The following is an 8,618-nucleotide window of genomic DNA, read 5'->3' as shown; positions in this document are numbered from 1 at the left end:
TCTCACCGGCATGAAGTAGGTATGAAGATAGTGTCATCTTTGTCACATGCTCTTTGGGAATGGAATCTGAAATAGACAAAAATAATTGATAACGCTTTTTTAATACCATTGTACAAAAGAAATGAGTGAATAAATATTCTAACTACTTTAGAATACTCAACTTGCTTTACTTGTTGCTTCTACTTCAAGAATTGAATTAATAAAATTTCCTCAAAAACTGATACTATCTAGAATTGTAGGAGACATTGAAACTCCGTTTCAATGATGGAACATTGTAAATTGATAATATCGTCTCATATCATTACATTTTCATACCCATAAATTGATACGATAACATCATACACAGTTCTTCAGTATTATTTTTGATGAGTGAAGTGGAAAATGAATCGTGAAAATATCGTGATTTTTAAACCATTTTCGCTTCTGACTTATACAGTAGGACAAAGGTACGTGTGATCGAACAATTTTTTAGATGGATAAGATAAGATAAGATATTTATTGACAATTATTACTAGGCTGTTGCCTATGGTAACATTTACAAAAATCGATATTATAAAATTAAATAGAACTTAAGAAATAAATAATTATTTTCAGTTCCGCATCAGTATTATTCAATTACAAATATTGAAGAAAATAAAATTGTACATATTGAGCCATCAACAACAACTAAAGTATTATCACATTAGCAAACTAAAGTTGTAATTTGCATCCATGTGGAGTGAAACTTATCATGAAAGTATACCATGAAAAATTGAAGTTCATAATAAAATACAATAGAGGGAAGATGAAATAGGTGATAGATAAACTATGAAGGTGGTCCCATTACAAAACAGTGTGATCAGACTTTTAATAAAAAAAAGAAGTAATAATGTAACTGTGCATGAAATAGGAGCAATGAAATGAGAGCGTGAATGCACCAAACCCTGCCAAACATAATGACCATATGCTAATGTATCATTTATTAATGACGACAGAAGCCTCGATTTGAACAAAATTTGTCTATTTAATAGACGCTTGGTGAGAAAATCAACTCAGGTGATAGATTGTTCCACAGTCGGGACGCTACTACAGTAAAAGAGGTGTTGTACATAACTGTGCGTTGGAGTGGAATTTGTAGGGAATATTGGTGCTGCCGTGTGTTTCTGTGGTGGATGTGCGCAAGAGGGGTGAATCTCTCCTTCAGATACTGCGGGCCCTTGCCCTCGACAGCTAGGTGATATACAAGACATAATATGAAGTATTGTCTCCGGACCTTCAGTTTCAGCCATTGCAGTCTCCTATAGAAAGGTGTGATATGGTCATCCCTTCTTGCATCATATACGAACCTAACTGCATAGTTCAATGCATGCTGCAATTTCATATTAAGCTCTTCAGTCATGTCATTGTAGACCATGCTGCCATAGTCCACAATGGGCAGGACAAGACTTCGAACAAGCGTGACACTAAGGTCGGTTGGAAGAAACTTCCTCAACCTCTTGAACTGATGCATTGTGGCAAAGATCCTCCTCTATAAGGTGTTGATGTGATAGGTCCAATTAAGATTCTTATCTATGAAAACTCCCAGAACCTTGATACACTCCTCATACTGAAGTGCATGGCCATCTAGCATTACTTTCGACACTGCATTGAAGTCTAGTTGATTGTACAGTCTGCCATAAGCAACAATAATACTTTTGCATTTCTTGGCATTGAAACTCAAGCAATGCGCCTCTGCCCATACAATCAAAGATGCTATATTAACATTCATGGCAGCCACAGCATCTTCAGCATGAGAAGAGTGACCAGAAGGAAAGCGATTGTAGCAAGAGGTATTGTATGATAGATAGAGGCCTAGATCTCGGTAAATATGAAAATATATTTTTATTCCATGCCCCCATACAATCTACACTGGATGGTCATGCACTGAGACCAGAGCTTCTGGAGATTTCGATTGGAGACCCGTCGTCTGTTTGAAGAAGGTGGATGATTACCGAAGATAAAGATCAATATTTTCGGAGATCTATCTTAAAAGATGTTTGATCACACTATACAAGTAGGCCTACTATATGTACCTACTATAACAAAAACCTGAAACGGTTCAATATAATTTATTGTGAAATGGTGTTCCCACTTTTCAAATTCTACATCACTTCAAAAAGACAATACTGAGACTAATGTCAAGTGTACGACATATTTGTACAAGGGAAATAGTATAAGTAAGATTATTTGATCCAAAACCCTACTCATTTGTTCCATGTAGCCCGACATAATGCCAATACTATGTCGAATCATAAAATAATCAACCTTTTCATACTACATGATACTAATACATTCTACCACAGAAGAATGAAACTATGTCCAAGAAGGAAATCATGTTCTCTCCTCCGTAATTCTATAGTGAGGTCCACGTTATAATGGCAGTGTTTGATTAGCAATGGTATTGATATCCTTTTCTATCATTCAACAAAGCGGATAGCGCTATCTCTTTGTCGCTTTGCTCTGTTGCCAGATCGTCTTTTAACAATTTAGAATTAATAATCAATTATCAAAATATTTCATCTTAATTATGAAAATTCATTATGTAATCATTAAAAATATTATTTCTTGCTTAATAAAATATAATTGATTATTTCAAACGAGAATGAACTTAAATATTACATTACCGGTAATAAACCTGTTCCAGCTACCGTATATAAAAGGCATTGACAAGACCGAAATCGGCAACGTTGTCCTCCTATCTTTCTTCACTGCCATTGTAACGTGGACCTCACTATACATACTACCATAGAGAAAATATAGCATTTTTCTATATTCTCTTTATATGATACGACTTTGTTCTCTATGCTACTATCTCTATTCTCTGGTTGAATGCTCGTTTACAAACGGTGAAACACAAATGTCCAACCATTTAACGATCGCCATTTTGATTACTAGGCAGTTAGTCCTATTCCGGGGAACGGAAGAGATGAGTACAGCAGTAATGCCGAATGATTAGGGTGGAAATGGGGTTGTTATCGGTCTGCAGGGAGGAATAGAGGTTGCACGTGTTTGGAGTGTGCCAAGTCACTGGAGGATTGGCGATTCCTCTCACTATCCAACTTATCACATTGAACGTCCCCGACGATTTTATTTGCTTGCATCATTCATCTCCACGAATATATCTACGAAAAACACAGAAGTTTGAAAATGTGAACGCCCATTCTTGGAGGAAAATATTGAAGGTTGCCGAAGAAATCCTTCACACGGATTTAGTAAATTCATTTTTTACTCACATTATACTATCAAACATAGTAACTTTTAAGAGTGGGGAGGATAGGCGAGAATAACATAAACATAACCTATTTTTGGACTATTTCTATCTACATTCAGGAAAGGAACCGTTTTGGGCGTTAAGCCTGTTGTTTCTTTCCCAATCATTCACAGTTCAGAATGATATTGTATGTATCTATGTATAAATAAATGATGGGAATCATGGACAGTCAGGATTCATTCTGCATACAAATTCATAATTTGACCCTCTGATTAGCTAAAGATTATTGAAATATTTCAACCCTGACTTTATCTGAAGTTAAAATAAGAATAGAAGCAAAGTATGCAAAATGTGGTAGGAGAATTTTGTACTAGGTACTCAGCTCACAGAAGTCACAGTCACGTCGTATACAATCGATAAAAGTTATCAAATACCCCTTTTATTTTATCAAATAGTTTTATTAAATCATTGGAGCCATTATCGAGTGTAAGTGTGGATTTACACTTGGAAATGGTTCTGAAGAGTTGAAACTGGTTGTGATTTGATAAAATAAAAAAGTGAACTTGATATTTTTTATTGTGCTTCAATAAGCTCTATAGAGAAAAGTGAGTATTACAGCAGATACATACTACATGAGTCTGAATTGATGATATAAGACTGTATACAGAATTCATTAAGATTTTACAAAACCAAACAAGATTTCTGTTAAATCCCTCACTTTTACCGTATCTTTCCTTCTACTGATTTCCGTACCCTACTGACTGGATTCAGTCACAGCTAATGCGAGTTTGACATATTGAAAGGTTATTGGTAACGACGAGGGATAGCATCTGTCAATATTGATTCTCTCACTACAAATTCCAAGTTGTCAAGTTTTTCTCAGTGAGAGGAATTTCAGATTCGGCTAGAACACTTGAAACTCTCCAATGAGTATTCGCTCTAAACTTGATATAGAATTGAATCAGCAAGGAGATTATCGGTTTTTATCTAGAGAGTATGGAAAGAATTTCATTAGTTGCTTCTACAGAGGAAATATTTGTATCCTAATTATGTATTAACCAATGAATGCAATAATTTCTATCGAAATTCAACCTATCCAAAACATTGTTCAATAAAATATACAGAAATATTATCATCAGAATAACATATTGATGATGATTAGAAATAGCTCAATCCGCTTAGGTTCTAGAGGTGCTACTTTAAAAATATAGTTTTAGACTATAAAAATATAAATCTGAGTTCTTCGACATCATATAGCCGAAACATGCTGTTGTGACTAAATAATTTTAAAAAGGGTACTAAGATTTATATTTTTATTTATATTCAAAATAACCCCTAAAGAAAAAAAATTAAAGTATAGTATTACATGATTTTCTGACTAATATCACGTTTTGTGAATCTAGATATTGTGAAAAGTGAATCCAAAAGCGTTGAATATTGTTAAACTTACTCAATTCCTTACTACAATTATTACGATCTCTGGACTCCGATCTGACACTGCTCCATAATATTCTTGTTTATAAAATTATCTTAGTTTTTTAATCCAAGCCAACTGGTCTGCAGCTTTGTAAATTATGTTGCTATCTGCTATCGTTGCGCCTGGTCTTGGGTTCAAATCCCACCAAGGGCATCGCTTGATCGTTTAATCTCATTACCAGGCGCTTCATGTATGTATCATTCAACAAGAATACTTAGCTGCATAATTGGAGCTTTGGAGTAATTTTACAATAAAGAAGTTTGAATTTCATTCAAATATTATTATTGTGTACTTCATATTGTTTATCATCTCGGACTATCGAATCATAGAATCGGACTTACCGTCTGATTGAGAGTCTATGGAATATTACAAGTCAGAGAGAATTTTTTGGAAGAGGCGGGATTTCAATCTATGATAATTAGATTGGAAGTTGAAAACACAAAGTAAACTTATCACACTCGACGTGAAGGGTTGACGTGGGTTATCATATCCATCACTTTATCAGACCACACCCATGTTTGTGCAGCCCTAAAGTGTTTTCTGTTGATTATTCCAGTCTATGTAGAGCTGTCTGATTGGTACATTGGTACTCCATTGCCTCTCAAATCTAATCAAGCTAACAATTCAAGGAATTGAATGTATAATATTTAGCATTTATCGTTTCTTATCATACTCAATAATAATAAGATTCAGGACAGCAACAGAAAACTCAATTTCCCAGCAGTATACAAGCTGAAATGCTCTGAATGTGATAAATTTTACACCCGACAGACAGGACGTTCTTCCAATCAAAGATACAAGGAACACATTCAGGGACTGAAAACAAAAACAGAATCTGCATTTGCCGACCACCTAATACAATATAATCACAAACACACAAACATAAATACCGACCTACTGATCAAACACATAAAAAAAGGACCAGAGCTAGACACAATAGAAAAATCTTAGATATACACCCAATTTAGAAGCAATAGACAATTTATATTAAATGAACAAACCAACTCCGAATCCCACATTTGATTACCTTCTCAGCCATAACAAACCCAATAGACACCAATAACAGCACACTAAAAATTGCCATCCTATCCTTCTACTTGTCTATGAGTACAACCAGGAAGATGGCGGACCTGCCGAAAGATTTCAATGTTACAGTGGGTGAATAAATTCATTCATTGAAAAAATTTGACTGCTAGTCGTTCTTTCTAATAGCAAAAAAGTGATCAAGATTTGCTTGAAAGAATTATCAGGTAAGTACTGCAGTCAATTCAAATCTGTGTTGATTTTATAGATACTTATAGATACTAATTTTATTGTAGTATGAAATGAGCAATCTCAATTTGTCTCTAAAGGGAATTGGTGGATAGGATAGAAATAAGGATCCTTCTCTAATGCATTGCTATTGCTAGGGAGCAGCTGTGCCCTGGAAGCTAACTAGGTCCTGAACTCACTGAGTAGGATTAGGATTCTCTCTCTAATAGCTAACGGGTCACATGTTACCCACTCAAACTGAGAAATGCTTCGTATTCCTTCTCAAGAAAATTATAATCGAAAAAGTCAACTTTAATCATTAAGATTTCCTCAATGGGGGAAAGCTAAAAAGCATTTGAAGCTATTTAACCAAAAGATTAATAGCCTAATTTCTTGATGTTTAATCAAGGTTCAATATCAGTAAAATAGGAAACTCATGTTTATTGTCATGACATAGAAAACCTAAAGGACATTAGGAACTTCAATTATATTTCGGTGTTAGTTTAATTAAATAACATTTGCTTTCTTTCAATACAAAAAAATATGCGACCTTTCTTAATTATTCAAGTTTACTAGAGAGTTAATAGTTTCTTCATGACAATTGGAAGAATGATACCTCATAATAGTGAGACAGTGATTTCTTGGTTTAGGGAGAATGAGGAAAGATTAAATTTAATCACCAGTAATTAATTAACGATTTCTTACAAGCCTAATCCATTCCTCCTTTAATGGAATATTCACTTCCAAGGTGTTATGGATTATTCTTATCTTGACTAGAAAACCAAATTTGGAATTACTTGATTCAAAATACTTTATCCAAGAACAATGTTCCCCAGTATTTCCGTTTAGTAAGTTTAAAAGTTGGAGAAGATTCAGATATCCACTACTGAACAGGTCTAGAATATTAGAGATAGGTCATACACAATATGAACATACTAAATACTACACTAAATACTTTCATACTACAATATAGATTTCATAACCAAAAGTAGTATAGTTGTATCTAATGATCAATTTTCAATGCATGTCTTTATAAACGTAATTTCTTTGACTTTCATAAGTTATTTGAAATTCTAGTTAACATGAGTCAATTCAAAGGCGCATTTGCAAAGGACGCTGCCTATAAACTCCAAAGATGATTGGTTTTAGATTTCCAATTACAACGGCTGATTTTTAAGAGCCTTTCGCAGTCTTTTCAATTATGCTCCCCTTTTCCCATTATCGTCTACAAAGCGTTTTTAATGGAGTGGATGGATGAAGAAAGGTCGAGCATCATCCATATTAATCGCTACGATTCCATTCCGCATTGAATTCTTGTTTTATAGGTGGTTCATGAATAAAACGAATGTTCCAGTAATGAGATTGTTCCAAGACTTGTGGAAATGTCTTTTTCGGTCGGCGTTGTTGAGAGCTGAACTAATTCGGACAATTTATCTGCGACGCACTGAAAACAGCGACGACGATGGCAATCCAATTGCGATGGAAAATAAACATTGGAAGCAGAGCTTGACTGGACAGTTCAGCACTTAATTATTAATGGGCTTTGGTCGTTTTAATCTAGCAGCAAAACTTGTCTCTCGATTATAGCTTTCAACGCCTCACAAAATAAACTGTTCCACTCTTTTTCTCATCCCCTCAATTTTGTTGCTCATCCCTTGCAGCAAAATATTCTGTACAGTTTTCCATCGACCCGATTCTCTAAGCATTTGCGTAAAGAGGTAACTTGTCTCTTACTATTTGCCATCAGTGGCTGAAACAATGCACTCATTAGCCCTGCTACTATTCCAACACTTTTCTGCAAAATGCTTTCTTTTTCAAGCTGTATTGATGTAGGCTATGCTATGGAATAGATTTGACTAGTATATGTAATTAGATGAAGAGTAAATTTAGAAAGAAAAGTATGCGAAATATTGAATTCATATACATTATGAAAAATTCATTAATGAATTCATACAATTATTTCTTGAATGAAGAGATTGATTGATTGATTGATTATTACAAGAAATTACATAAATTATTATAAATAAGGAAGAAATATTTCCGAGAAAATATTAGCAACAAAGAAATACAAAGATATTATTATTTTTTGAATATATATAACATTCTGGGGTAAAATTCGTAGTCTCCAAATTCTCTATTTCTAGAGAAAAATAAAAATAAGAAAGAAGACAAGTCATCGTGGGAAGTAAGGCAAATTATAATGGATATCGTATATAATTATATCAGTGATCATTCATAGACAGTCATATTTGATTATGGTCTGGACTCTCAATATACTGTTTTAAATGGATTGAATTAGCAATAGGAACGTGATCTTTTATAAACTAATGAAAGCTGGAGAATTCTTTCAGTTTAGGATGTATAAACCACATATTTTATCATAGAAGATGGATGAATTTCCAAATACACAAATTATTTACTTGAAACTAGTTAGTCCAGAGTGTATTTTTGGAAAAAAATTACTTGTTGAAAAAATCTCCACTTCAGTTTCAACTTAATAAATGGAAAGATATTCTTTAAAACATATCTCATTAGTTTATACATTGATTTATACTGTATTTTGATTCTGGCCCGTTCTATAGTGAATTGTTTTATTAACCGATCGATTTCATTAATTTCTTATTTGATCAATTTGATTACACCAAAATTCGACTGTTTCAA

At 33.8% G+C, this 8,618-nt stretch overlaps 1 protein-coding gene across 3 annotated transcripts in view; it reads right to left on the bottom strand.

Moving 5' to 3' along the window:
- LOC111052343 (putative uncharacterized protein DDB_G0277255) overlaps window positions 1–8,618 on the bottom strand; it is a 148,349-nt gene that overhangs the window by 47,386 nt on the left and 92,345 nt on the right. For all 3 annotated transcript variants that reach the window (XM_039430249.1, XM_039430257.1, XM_039430254.1), the window contains one exon: window positions 7–66. The gene's annotated coding sequence lies outside the window, so the exon portion shown is untranslated. The remainder of the gene's footprint in view (window positions 1–6; window positions 67–8,618) is intronic.

Source organism: Nilaparvata lugens, chromosome 1 (assembly GCF_014356525.2).
Source record: "Nilaparvata lugens isolate BPH chromosome 1, ASM1435652v1, whole genome shotgun sequence".
Lineage (NCBI taxonomy): Eukaryota > Metazoa > Arthropoda > Insecta > Hemiptera > Delphacidae > Nilaparvata > Nilaparvata lugens.
This window is presented reverse-complemented; position numbering and strand designations above follow the sequence as displayed.